Source organism: Bos grunniens, chromosome 1, assembly GCF_055505025.1.
Source record: "Bos grunniens cultivar Pamir isolate PY7600 chromosome 1, Bosgru_T2T1.0, whole genome shotgun sequence".
NCBI classification, from domain to species: domain Eukaryota; kingdom Metazoa; phylum Chordata; class Mammalia; order Artiodactyla; family Bovidae; genus Bos; species Bos grunniens.
In genome coordinates this window covers 8133328-8146445 of record NC_141165.1, presented here as the reverse complement: position 1 = coordinate 8146445, position 13118 = coordinate 8133328, and the positions used below count along the sequence as shown (strand labels likewise).

Here is a 13118-nt window from a genome sequence, read left to right as displayed (position 1 = left end):
GCCAGCAGCCTCTGAGAAAAGGAAGCGCCTGAACAGATCGACATGGTGCTCAGACGCTGGCGGCTGCCCCAGCGCCCGCGGGACTCTGGCTTTTATCGGGGCCTCACTGGAGGCCACGTTGCTTCTGCTTCCGGTTTCAAAACTACCACAACCTCCAGATTGGCCAGACCTTTGAAAGCTGAAGCCTAGCAATTGTTACTGCCCTTCTCTGTAAGAGACGGAGGTGTCCATCAAACTCTGGGTCCTGGGCCTGGAAGAGACGGCTGAGCCTGCGTCTCCTTGTCCCCACTGTGAGTGGCGCTAGTGGTAAAGATCCCGCCTGGCGATGCAGGAGATGTAAAGAGACGTGGGTTCGATCCCTACATCAGGAAGATCCAGGGGCCTGGAAGAGGAGATGGCAACTGACTCCTGTATTCTTGTCGGGAAAATCCCATGGACAGGGGAGCCCGGCAGCTACAGTCCGTGGGGGTCTCAGAGTCGGACACAACCAAAGCATAGCATGCCTGGGGTACAGGGGTCCCGCACCCCTTCCCTTCTCCTGTGGCACCTCTATGCATCCCCACCGGGCACCCTGGGGGTGAGCCACGTGGCCCTGACGGTCACTGGTCAGATTTCTGGTCTCGCACACGCAGGCTCTCTCCTAGGTGCTGGAGAGGCGAGAGGACAGAGGCACCCAGAGGCCCAGCCTCATCCTCTTCAGGGGAGCCCGGGTCAGCCACGCCAGGTACCTGGTGTGCCTCTGGGGGTCTGGAGGAAAGGCAGCCCCAAGAGGCTGAGGCAGTGTTTGGGAGGGGAGGGTCACGTTCACCTGGAGCCCTGAAGGAGCCGGTGGGGACCTGGGGCGGAAAGAAGGGCAGGGGTCCAGGCTGACGGAAGTCACAGGCCGAGCCCGCTGGGACAGACCTGCTGCTGTCTAAGGGGAGGGGAGAGATGCCGGGTGCGGGGGCCTGAGACCAGACCGTGGGGAGCATTTTCAGCCTGCGGGTGACACCCCTCGTTAAGTGTCAGTTGTACCTGTGGACTTTTAAGAGTCGCAGAGAACGGGCCCCAGGCCAGGCAGGGGGCACTTCTGATACAATTACAGCCGCATCCAGCAGCCTACTCGCCAAACCTTTGCTTCCACCCTTGACCCCCCAGGGCCCACTCCCACCCCATACAGTCGCTGGAAATTCTGGACCCAGTCCAGCCCCACAGACCTACACTCAGTGGATCTGCCTTGCAGGACTCCAGGCCCCCACATCCAGGCCCACACCCTCCCCAACTGCTGCCCTCCACCCAGGGTCATCAGCCTTGTTCTCACCTCATCTCCCGCAGAGGGACCTGGGTCGCCCCCACCAGCCCCCTCCTGGGCCCCCACCACCGGCTGACACCCAGACCCCCCTTCTTCCTGCCCCACTGTCTGCTGCCCTTCAGTGGTGTGGCTGGCAGATTATTTATCCTCTTGGAGCTTTCGCTTCCATGTTCCTATGAGGATTAAATGAGGGTGATTGCACATAGTAGCTGCTCAATAAACACTTAAAAAACCATGCCCACTCAGTATCAGAGCCACCCCCGCAAACCGGCCACAGTGGTCTCTGAATTGGGTGCCTCCAACCTTCCTCACCTTCCCCAGACAGCCCTCAGTGTCGCCCAATGCTTTTTATGAACGACCATTTCTGGAGTGTAGTAGTCTTCTGGCTACTGCTCTGAGTGATCACAGATATCGCAGCACTTGGTTTCTCCAAGCCCCCTGCAAAGTAGTGCTAACTCTTAACTCCCATTTTACAGATGAGGAAACAAGTCCAAACAGTTTACTCAGCTTCCCCAAGGTCACGTAGCTGGAAGATGTCAGAGTCAGGATCGGCCCCTGCCCAGCTGACTTACTGCTCCAGCATCTGCTGGCCACTTCCCCTGCAACCAGAAGAACTCAGGCCCCCAGGCGGCAACAGAAACTTCAACTACATATTCTGAAAGCACTCAGTACTTCACCACCAAGGAGAATGTTTGTTGTGGTGGTGGTTTAGTCACTAAGTGATCTCCTCATGGACTGTAGCCTACCAGGCTCCTCTGTCCATGGGATTCTCTAGGCAAGAGTACTAGAGTGGGTTGCCATTTCCTTTTCCAGGGGATCTTCCCGACCCAGGGACCAAACCTGTGTCTCCTGCATTGGCAGGCAGATTCATTACCACGGAGCCAAGAATAATGTTGCTGTTCAGTCTGTAAGTTGTGTCTGACTCTTTGTGACCCCATGGACTGTAGGATGCCAGGCTTCCCTGTCCATCACCAACTCCCAGAGCTTACTCAAACTCATGTCCATGGAATCGGTGATGCCATCCAACCATCTCATCCTCTGTTGTCCCCTTCTCCTCCAGCCTTCAGTCTTTCCCAGCATCAGGGTCTTTTCCAATGACCCTTCACATCAGGTAGCCAAAGTATTAGAGCTTTAGCTAAAGCATCAGTCCTTCCAGTGAATATCCAGGGTTGATTTCTTGAATAATGTTAGCGTGGCTTTTTCATTGATGCCTTTTACCAAATTGAGCAAGTTCTTATCTATTACTAATTTGCTGAGAGATTGTTTTTTTAAAGCAGAAATTAATGTTGGAGTTCTCAGATGCCTTTTCTGTGTCAGGTTGATTTTGGTTTTTTCAGTCTGCTAATATGGTAAATTACACTGATTGTCTTTCAAATATTAAGGCAACCTTACTTTCTTAGGATAAAGCCCATTTTGCATCCCTTTTCATATTCTTAAGTTCAATTTTCTAATTTGTTTTAGAATTTTTGCATCTATGTCTGTGAGGTATATTAGTCTGATTAATCTTTTCTTCTCATGTCTTCTCTGTGGTTTTTGTAACAGGGTGATTTTTAGCCTCATATAATGATTTTAGAAGTATTCCTCCTTTTTGATTTTTGAAGGAGTTGGTACTATGTCTTTCATAAATGTTTGGTAGAATTTATCATTAAACACATCTGAACCTGGATTGTTGTTTTCATTTTGAATCAGTTCAAAATACATTTTAATTCTGATTTTCTCTTTGACCCACTGGGTTATTTTAAAAGTGTGTTATTTAGTTTCCAAATATTTTGGGTTTTTTCACATATCTTTTTGTTATTTCCAATTTATTAATTTTTTTATTTCCATGAGTCAGAAAGCATACTTTGTACGATTTAAATCCTTTTAAAATTATTCAGTTGGTTTATGGCCCACAATATGGGGCCAAAACTTGGCAAACATTCCACACACACTTAGAAAGAATGTGTATTCTGCTGTTTGTTGGTAGATCAAGTGCCCTATAGATGTCAATCAACCAGTGAAATTAGTCAATACATTGTTCAAGCCTCCTATATACTTTCTGATTTTCTTTCAATTTGTTCTCCCAATTAGTGTGTGAGACTTCTGCCTATAATTGTGGATTTCTCTCTTCTTGAAGTTCAACAGATTTTACTTTGTGTGTTTTGAAGCTGTGTTATTAAGTACCTAATTATTTAGTATATAAACTCTTAATGAATTGTATACTCCTTACATTAAGACTGATAACTAACTGATATGATGGTGACTGCAGCCATGAAATTAAAAGATGCTTCCTTCTTGGAAGAAAAGCTATGACCAACCCAGACAGCATATTAAAAAGACACATTGCTTTACCGAAAAGGTCTGTATTGTCAAAGCTATGGTTTTTCCAGTAGTCATGTATGGATGTGAGAGTTGGACTATAAAGAAAGCTGAGTGCTGAAGAATTGATGCTTTTGAACTGTGGTGTTGGAGAAGACTCTTGAGAGTCCCTTGGACTGCAAGGAGATCCAACCAATCATTCCTAAAGGAAATCAGTCCTGAATATTCATTGAAAGGACTGATGCTGAAGCTCCAATACTTCGGCCACCCAATGCAAAGAACTGACTCATTGGAAAAGACTCTGATGCTGGGAAAGATTGAGAGCAGGAGGAGAAGGGGACAGCAGAGGATGAGATGGTTGGATGGCATCACCAACTCGATGGACTTGAGTCTGAGCAAACTCTGGGAGACAGTGAAGGACAGGGAAGCCTGGTGTGCTGCAGTCCATAGGGTCTCAAAGAGTCCGACATGACTGAGTGACTGAACTGAACTGAACTATCATTATTAAGTGGCCATTTTTTATTTCCAATAGTCTTTGGTCTGAGATCTTCTTTGTTATTAGCATAGCTACTCCAGTTTTCTTTTGGTTAGTTTTGGAACAGTATATTTTTCCCCCTTTCTTTACTTTTAACCTAGTTGTCTTTATATTTATACTAGGTACTTTTTTAAGCAGCATCTAGTTAGGTATTACATTTCTAGCCAACCTGACAATTTATGCCTTTTAATTAGGGTGTCTGGACACTTACATTTGATGTAATTGTGGGGTTTAAATCCTCCATCTTGCAATTTGTTTCCTATTTGTAGTATCTTTTCATTCCCATTTCTTTTTGCCATATTTTTGATTAATTATATATTAATTTTTTGGTTTTAGTGTTGATTTATGATTTATAATATACATTTTAAACTTCCTTCCAATAATATTGTGCCAGTTTTTTTAGGAGAACCTTACAGCAGTATTCTTCCATTTCCCCTTCTGGCCTTGGTGTCATGGTTGCTGTACACTTTAAACCCTGTAAATTATAAACTCTATAGTACATTGCATATGCTCCAGTGTCTGTTTCAGTGTCTTCCCTTAAACAGTGTGAAGTTTTATGCTGAAAGGCAGTTACTTTGCTGGTAGAACTGAACCTTCCACACTCGTCAGTAGGCTTTGTGAGGGAAGGTTTTGATGGCCTTGCCCTGGAGCTGGAGGAGTCCCCCTAAGAGGGCTGCCCTTTCTCGAGTGTCTGCTGAAGGACCAGGGTGCTAGGCCAGTTCTCTCCGCTCTAACTGGTCAGAGCCCCAGCCCTCTGAGTCCTCAAAATCTCCACATCTCCCAGGCCCTCCGGAGCGGTTCTCTGCCAGGCCTCATGGAGTCTTGTCCCGCACACGCACAGCTTAGCCCTGGGCTGAGGCTCAAGGGAACCTGAGTGTCGACTTCCGGAGCCCCTCTCCGTGCGGGCGCGCAGTTCCAGCCACCTCAGCGGCCTGAACCGCAGTCTCTCTTACTGGCCCCCGGCGAGGGTCAAGCTGCTGTCAGACCAAAGCCGTGGTGAGTCTAGCCTCACCTCAGGGTTCACAGGCCTGCGACGGTTTCTGTACAGATTCCGAGAGCAGTTGCTTCGTGTGTGTCCACTTTTATATTCTTCTGTTGTGAGGGAGTAAGTCCTTTGCCTGTTCTTCAGTTCTGACGAGATCCGAAAGTCCTGGAGGACCCCGAGGAAACAGGATGTCTGACGCTCCATTTGAGCTTGCTGGCACTTCCGGAACGCGTGAGTCTGGGTCTCCGCCCTCCCACCTCTGCGTGACATCTGTTGCTACAAGGCTGTTTGGGCCGAGGTTTGCGGAAGGAATGGATAGAGGAAGCGTTTTGTGACTCAGTGACGTGTCAGAGCGGCTCTAAGGACGGAGAGCCCGTGAAACCTGCTGGTATATTGAGGGAAAATTTGTATTTTGACAGGGCAAGGTGAAAAAGAATTCAGCTTAACCTCGCCTTGAGAGATCTAAGAAATCCTGCAGACACCTTAGTTAACCTTTATATTCCCTGTAGCACCTACAGGGGCTTCCGCCTAGAAATGGTAAGACGTGATCCTAGAAACAAATGAATGAGCTGAGTTTACGTTCTCACTTCAAAAGGCGAAAGAGAGTCATTTCTATGTATTTCTGTGGTTTTTTTCCCCCTTGAGTGGTCACATGATTTTAGATTTAAGTTCTGATACCACGCTCTCATAATCCTAACGCTCTGACCACCCACCCCGAGCCACACTTGAGGAGAGGCCGGCTTTCTGTCTCGAGAAATTTCTGCGTGACCGCCCCCGAGGCGGGTCATTAGGGTGCCTGGCAGGGCCCGCGTGCGCTCCCTTGACGGGGCAGCGGGTGGAATCGGACCCCCGGGGGCCGGGAGAGAGGGAAGGAGAGTGACTGTGCAGAAAGGAATCCGCAAGACTCCGCCAGCCTGGGGACCCAGCCCAGAAAAGCGGAGTCCAGAGAGCACAGATGTGGCCTTCTGCCTCTGGGGGGAGACTGGGGGGTGCCCAGGGCTGGGGTGCCGGCCCTGGGGCTCTGTGGGGCCCTGGTTCCCTGTCTTCTCACTGTCTCTATCCCTGCCTTCTTCCCCTGGGCCGCCAGACAGGAGCTGGCAGAGCCACTTTCTGCTGGGACCGGGTGAGGGGCAAGGGGCCTGCAGACCACTGTCCCCGCTGACCGAGAACATAAAGGGGACAAGACAGGGGGTGAGGTGAGCCCAGAGCGCAGATGAAGAAGATGCGAAGACCGGAACCTCCTTCCATGCCTTTTGCCAGCTGTCACCACACACTGATCTTAAAAATAGTCTTTTTAATCCTGAGGAAGCAACCAGAGGAGAAACCGACTGGTTTATTTTTAAAACCTTACATGTCTGTTAGAAGCGCTGTGGGGATGCTCCGAGGTTCTGGCTGTCAAACCCTCTGACCTGGGGCTGTGGTCCTGAAGAGCTGGACGCACCCCACAAACAACAGCAGCATGGAAACACAGGGACGGCAAGTGAACAAACCCACCAACATCCAGCCACCGGGGCTCAAAAATCCAGGACGGCTCCCTCCTCTTTTTTTTTTTTTTTAATTTATTTTATGTGAAGGATAATTGCTTTACAGAATTTTGCTGTTTTCTGTCAAACCTCAACATGAATCAGCCACAGGTAGACATATATCCCCTCCCTTCTGAACCTCCCTCCCATCTCCCTCCCCACCCCACCCCTCCAGCTTGATACAGAGCCCCTGTTTGAGGTTCCTGAGTTTCTCACCTCTTAAAAAAAAATTACTTATTTTTTTCTGCTGCGCCGGGTCTTTGTTGCTGCTCGGGCTTTTTTCTAGTTACACTGAGTGCGGGCTACTCTCTCTAGTTGCGGTGCTCGGGCTCTGCATCGTGGTGGCTTCCCTTGTTGCAGACCACCGGCTCTAGGGCACACGGGCTGCAGTATTTGTGGCTCACGGGGCTGAGCTGCTGCACCGCATGTGGGATCTTCCCAGACCAGGGATTGAACCTGTGTCTCCTGCATTGGCAGGCAGGTTCTTTAGCACTGAGCCACTAGGGAAGGCCCTGGCTACCTCCTCTTTTTCAGCCATGCTTCCCCACTGCCTGAATCTCACTGGGGTTTCATGGGAAGGGCAGACCAGATAGGGATTCAATGCCTGGCTAATGGCGTCTGTTTAGCGCGCCTTGTTCTGGGCTGCGAGGCTCATGACACAGCTGATCCCAGCACCCTGCACAGCGCGGGAGTGTCTGAACTAGAACGCTTTCCTGTCACAGACCTGCTCCCCGAGTCCTTCAGGGTGTTCAGTCACTCTGCTCCCTCAGCTGGAGTCTGGGAGGCCCAGGAGAGTTTGTGGTCAACCAGCTCACCCACGGGCCGAGACCTTGTCATCAGCCACAGTTCTTGCCCATGCTCTTCTCGCTGGAATCCCTGCAAGCACTAAAGCCTCCTCTGATCGTGGTTCCCGGACCAGCCAAATCTGACTTTTCAGGGCTGAGATCCACCTTACAGACTGATTCCCCCTGAGTTCTGAAGCCATAACCCGCCGTGTGACTGTATTTGGAAGATCTCCTGGAGGAGGGCAGGGCAACCCACTCCAGTATCATGGCTGGAGAATGCCCATGGACAGAGGAGCCTGGTGGGCTGCAGTTCATGGGGTCGCAAAGAGTCGGACACGACTGAGCAACTAAGCACAGCACAAGGTTAAAAGAGACCCTAAGGGCAGAACCCTAATCTGACAGGACAGTGTCCTTGTAAGAAAAGGAAGAGACACTGGAGATATACACGCACAGACAGAAGATCCTGTCAGCCACAGTGAGAAGTTGGCTGTTTGAAGCCTAGGAGAGAGACCTCCTTGAGAGGAGAAACCAAACCTACAGACACCTTGATCCAGGAGCTGTGAGAATCCATTTCTTGTTTAAGTCAGCCAGTACATGGTATTTTGCTGTGGCATTCCTTGCAAATGAACACAATCCAGCATCAGCATTTTTCCTCTTTCAAAATAACTTTGGCTATTCTAGGTTTTTTTGCATTGCCAAATACAATTTAGAAGCAGACTATCCTTTTCTACAAAAGTCCTGCCGGGGGGTTTAGAATTGCACTGCATCTACGGATCAATTTTGAAAGAATAGACACCTGAACCATACTGATTCTCCCCATTTCTAAACATGATATATTTCTTCATTAATTGAAATCATGTAAAATTTTCCTTATCAGTGTTTTATAATTTCAGTCTAGCATTTCATATCTTTCATGAAAAGTATTCCTAAGAATTCTATGTATTTTGATACTGCTGGGAATGCTGGTTTTAAATTTCATGTTGTTAGAAAACAAATTTTTGCTGGCACACAAATATAATTCTTCAATATTGACCTTGTATCCTACAACCTTGATAAATGTTATTAATTCTAGTAGTATTTGTTGTTCCTTAGAATCTTCTATGTAGACAACCATGTCTGCAGAGACAATTTTACTTTTTCCCTTCCAATCGTATACCTCTTTTTTCCTTGCCTTGACGCGCTACCTAGGACTTCTGGTATAATGTGCTGTCCCCTTGTTTCCGGTTTTAGGGGAAGAGAATTCAGTCTTTCATCATTAGTACGATGTTAGCTGTAGGTTTTCCATTGGGTGCCCTTTATCCAATTAAGGAAGTTTCCTTCATATTCCTAGTTTGTTGAGAGGGTTGTTGCTGGTGTTTTTGTTTCTTTGTCATTAATAGACGCTGAATTGTGTCAGTTTTTTCAGTGATCATACGATGTTTCTCTTTTATTCTGTTAATGTGGTAAATCACTTTGACTTTCTAGTGTAGAACCTCCAGTAAACCCGACTTGTTCAAGATGTATAGCTGGATGAGATTTGACAAAATTCTATTGAAGACTTTTGCATCTGTGTTCACGAGGGATCTCAGTCTGTAAATTCCGTTGTTGGAATGTCTTTGCCAGGATGTGGGATTAGGGTTTTGTTGACCTCATAAAATGAACTGCAAAATGCTCTCTCTTCTGAAAGAGCTTGCATAATGTTGGTATTATTTCTTCATTAAATGTTTGATAATTTGGATTTTTCTCTGGAAAAGTTTTATATAAAGATTAAAATATATAAGGCCACTCCCATTTTCCATTTCTTTTTGAGTCAGTTATGGTAGTTTGTGTCTTTCAAGGAATTTTTCATTAATATGAATTGTCAAATTCGTTGGAGTAAAGTTGTTTAAATATTTCCTTATTATCCTTTTAATATGTAAAGGACCAGTAGATATTTCTTCATTTCTGCTATTGGTTATTTGTATTTTCTTTTTTTTTCCTTCATAAGTTTTGCTAGTTCATCAATTTTACTCAGGGAACCAGTTTTTGGCTTTCTTAAATTTTTCTATTGTTTGTTGCTCTTCCTTTTCTAACTTCTTAGATCATTGGTTTTAAACTTACTGTCTTTTCTCTTAATAGCATTGAAACATATATATTATCATATGTGAAATAGATCACCAGTCCAGGTTCAATGCATGAGACAGGGTGCTCAGGTGTGGTGCACTGGGATGACCCTGAGGGATGGAATGAGGGGGGATGTGGGAGGGGGTTCAGGATGGGGAACACATGTACATGTGTTCGGATTCATGTCAATGTATGGCAAAAACCACCACAATATTGTAAAGTAATTAGCCTCCAATTAAAATAAATTTTAAACATAAATAAACTTATTGTCTTTTCTCTTATATGCAATTAAATGATAAATTTCCCTCTAAAGCATGTGGTAGCTGTATCTTACAAGTTTTGATGTGTTATGTTTTCCTTTTTTATTCAGTTCAAAATTTGTTCTAAATTTCCGTATATCTTCCTTGATCCATGGATTATTTAAAAGTATATTTAATCTATAATATTTAGAGCTTTTCTAAATATCTTACTGTGATACAACTCAATTATATTGAACTACTGTGATCTAATATAATTCAGTTGTGATCTGAGAACATTCTTTGTATGATTTGAATCCTTTTAAATCTGTTGATTTCAATCTATTTAATCCTTTTCAATCTATTCCGGGAGATGATGAAGGACAGGGAAGCCTGGCATGCTGCAGCCCATGGGATGGCAAAGAATCAGACATGACTAAGCGACTGAACAACAACAAAATCTATTGATATTTATTTTATGGCTCTGCTTTTAAACCATATACTAAGTGACTTGAGTCTGTTGCCAGAGTGAGATTTGAAACATCATCAAAGATGAATCCAGGAGCAAAATTGAGGTGTGAGGGGTTCCCAGGGAGCTGAGGGCTGCTGAAGCATGGGGTGGGCGCTGAGAGGTGGGAGGAGGGTGGGCCCTGGGGGGTTCCTCTTGTAGGGCAGGGTGGTGCCCTGCACCCCTCCCCGCCCCCACCCCAAGGTGGGTGCGTTGGAGATCTGTGAGGATGTTTATGGTTGTTAGAACGATTGAGAGTCAGGTGGGCAAGGACCAGGAATGTGAGATACTGTGCAATGAGCTGGGTAATCCCACAGAGATAAGAAAGCCTCCCTCAGCAATCAATGCAAAGAAATAGAGGAAAACAATAGAATGGGAAAGACTAGAGATCTCTTCAAGGAAATTAGAGATACCAAGGGAACATTTCATGCAAAGATGTGCTCAATAAAGGATAGAAATGGTAAGGACCTATCAGAAGCAGAAGATATTAACAAGAGGTGACAAGAATACACAGAAGAACTGTATAAAAAAGATCTTCATGACCTGGATAATCACGATGGTGTGATCACTCACCTGAGCCAGATATTCTGGAATGTGAAGTCAAGTAGGCCTTAGGAAGCATCTCTATGAACAAAGCTAGTGGAGATGATGGAATTCCAGTTGAGTTATTTCAAATCCTGAAAGATGATTCTGTGAAAGTGCTGCACTCAATATGCCAGCAAATTTGGAAAACTCAGCAGTGGCCACAGGACTGGTAAAGGTCAGTTTTCATTCCAGTCCCAAAGAAAGGCAATGCCAAAGAATGCTCAAACTACCGCACAATTGTACTCATCTCACACCCTAGTTAAGTAATGCTCAAAATTCTCCAAGCCAGACTTCAGTAATACGTGAACCGTGAACTTCCAGATGTTCAAGCTGGTTTTAGAAAAGACAGAGGAACCAGAGATCAAATTGCCAACATCCGCTGGATCATGGAAAAAGCAAGAGAGTTCCAGAAAAACATCTACTTCTGCTTTATTGACTATGCCAGAGCCTTTGACTGTGTGGATCACAATAAACTGGAAAATTCTTCAAGAGATGGGAATACCAGATCACCTGACCTGCCTCTTGAGGAACCTGTATGCAGGTCAGGAAGCAACAGTTAGAACTGGACATGGAACAACAGACTGGTTCCAAATAGGAAAAGGAGTACATCAAGGCTGTATATTGTCACCCTGCTTATTTAACTTATATGCAGAGTACGTCATGAGAAATGCTGGGCTGGAAGAAGCACAAGCTGGAATCAAGATTGCCAGGAGAAATATCAATAACCTCAGATATGCAGATGACACCACCCTTTTGGGAGAAAGTGAAGAACTAAAGAACCTCTTGACGAAGGTGAAAGAGGAGAGTGAAAAAGTTGGCTTAAAGCTCAACTTTCAGAAAACTAAGATCATGGCATCTGGTCCCATCACTTCATGACAAGTAGATGGGGAAACAGTGGCTGACTTTATTTTTTTTGGGCTGCAAAATCACTGCAGATGGTGACTGCAGCCATGAAATTAAAAGACGCTTATTCCTTGGAAGGAAAGTTATGACCAACCTAGACTGCATATTGAAAAGCAGAGACATTACTTTGCCAACAAAGGTCTGTCTAGTCAAGGCTATGGTTTTTCCAGTGGTCATGTATGGATGTGAGAGTTGGACTATAAAGAAAGCTGAGTGCCAAAGAATTGATGCTTCTGAACTGTGGTGTTGGAGAAGACTTTTTTTTTTTTTAGTTCTACCATTTTATTGCTACCAACCCATCATCCTCCACCCTCATGCACACATGCTCAGTCATGTAACCCCATGGACTGCAGCCCGCCAGGCTCCTCTGTCTATGGACTTTTCCAGGCAAGAATACTGGAGTGGGTTGCCATTTCCTTCTGGAGAAGACTCTTGAGAGTCCCTTGGACTGCAAGGAGATCCAACCAGTCCATCCTAAAGGAAATCAGTCCTGAATATTCATTGGAAGGACTGATGCTGAAGCTGAAACTCCAATACTTTGGCCACCTGATGCAGAGAGCTGACTCCTTGGAAAAGACCCTGGTGCTGGGAAAGATTGAGGGCAGGAGGAGATGGGGACGACAGAGGATGAGATGGTTGAATGGCATCATCAACTTGATGGACATGGGTTTCAGTGAACTCCGGGAATTGGTGATGGACAGGGAGGCCTGGCGTGCTGCAGTTCGTGGGGTCGCAAAGAGTCAGACACGACTGAGCGACTGAACTGAAATTGAATCACACAGATCAAGAATTGGTCCATTGCCCAGACTTTACAAAGTCCCACCTAGCTCAGTCTCTGCACATCAGTGCTGCTGTCCAAGAATGCAAGTCATACATCGCATTTTAAGTTCCCTAGCAGCTACACGAAAAATGTAAAAAGAAAGAAGTAAAATTAATTTTGGCTATACATTTCACTTAACCTAGCAGATCCAAAATAATATTTCAACCACTGTAAACATCATATATGTTACTACTGAAATATAGTTCCTCATCTTATGAAAATTCTAAATGGAGTCTACGACATGCAGGGCAGCCAGACTAAATGCTCAGTAGCCACATGCGGCCAGTGGCTTATGAACTGGATGGTACAGATGGAGACCCTTATCTCATTTTATGTAAATATCAAATATCTTTTGCATTTTAGTGTAGTTGAATTTTCCAGCAATGTGTTACCATGCAAAAAGAGGCCTGAGGGGATTTGGGTGTTGGGGTTTTTTTTGGCCATGCTGCATAGCTTGTGGAATCTCAGTTCCCCAACCAGGGATTGAGTCAGGGCCACAGCAGTGAAAGTCCAGAATTCTAACCACTGGGTCACCTGGGAATTCCTGAGGTTTGAGTCTACTTTTTT

General features: G+C 45.7%; 1 protein-coding gene across 1 annotated transcript in view; it reads right to left on the bottom strand.

Moving 5' to 3' along the window:
* The window catches only part of VPS26C (VPS26 endosomal protein sorting factor C), a 69580-nt gene that overhangs the window by 16832 nt on the left and 39630 nt on the right, over nt 1-13118 (bottom strand). The gene's annotated exons all lie outside the window — the stretch shown is intronic.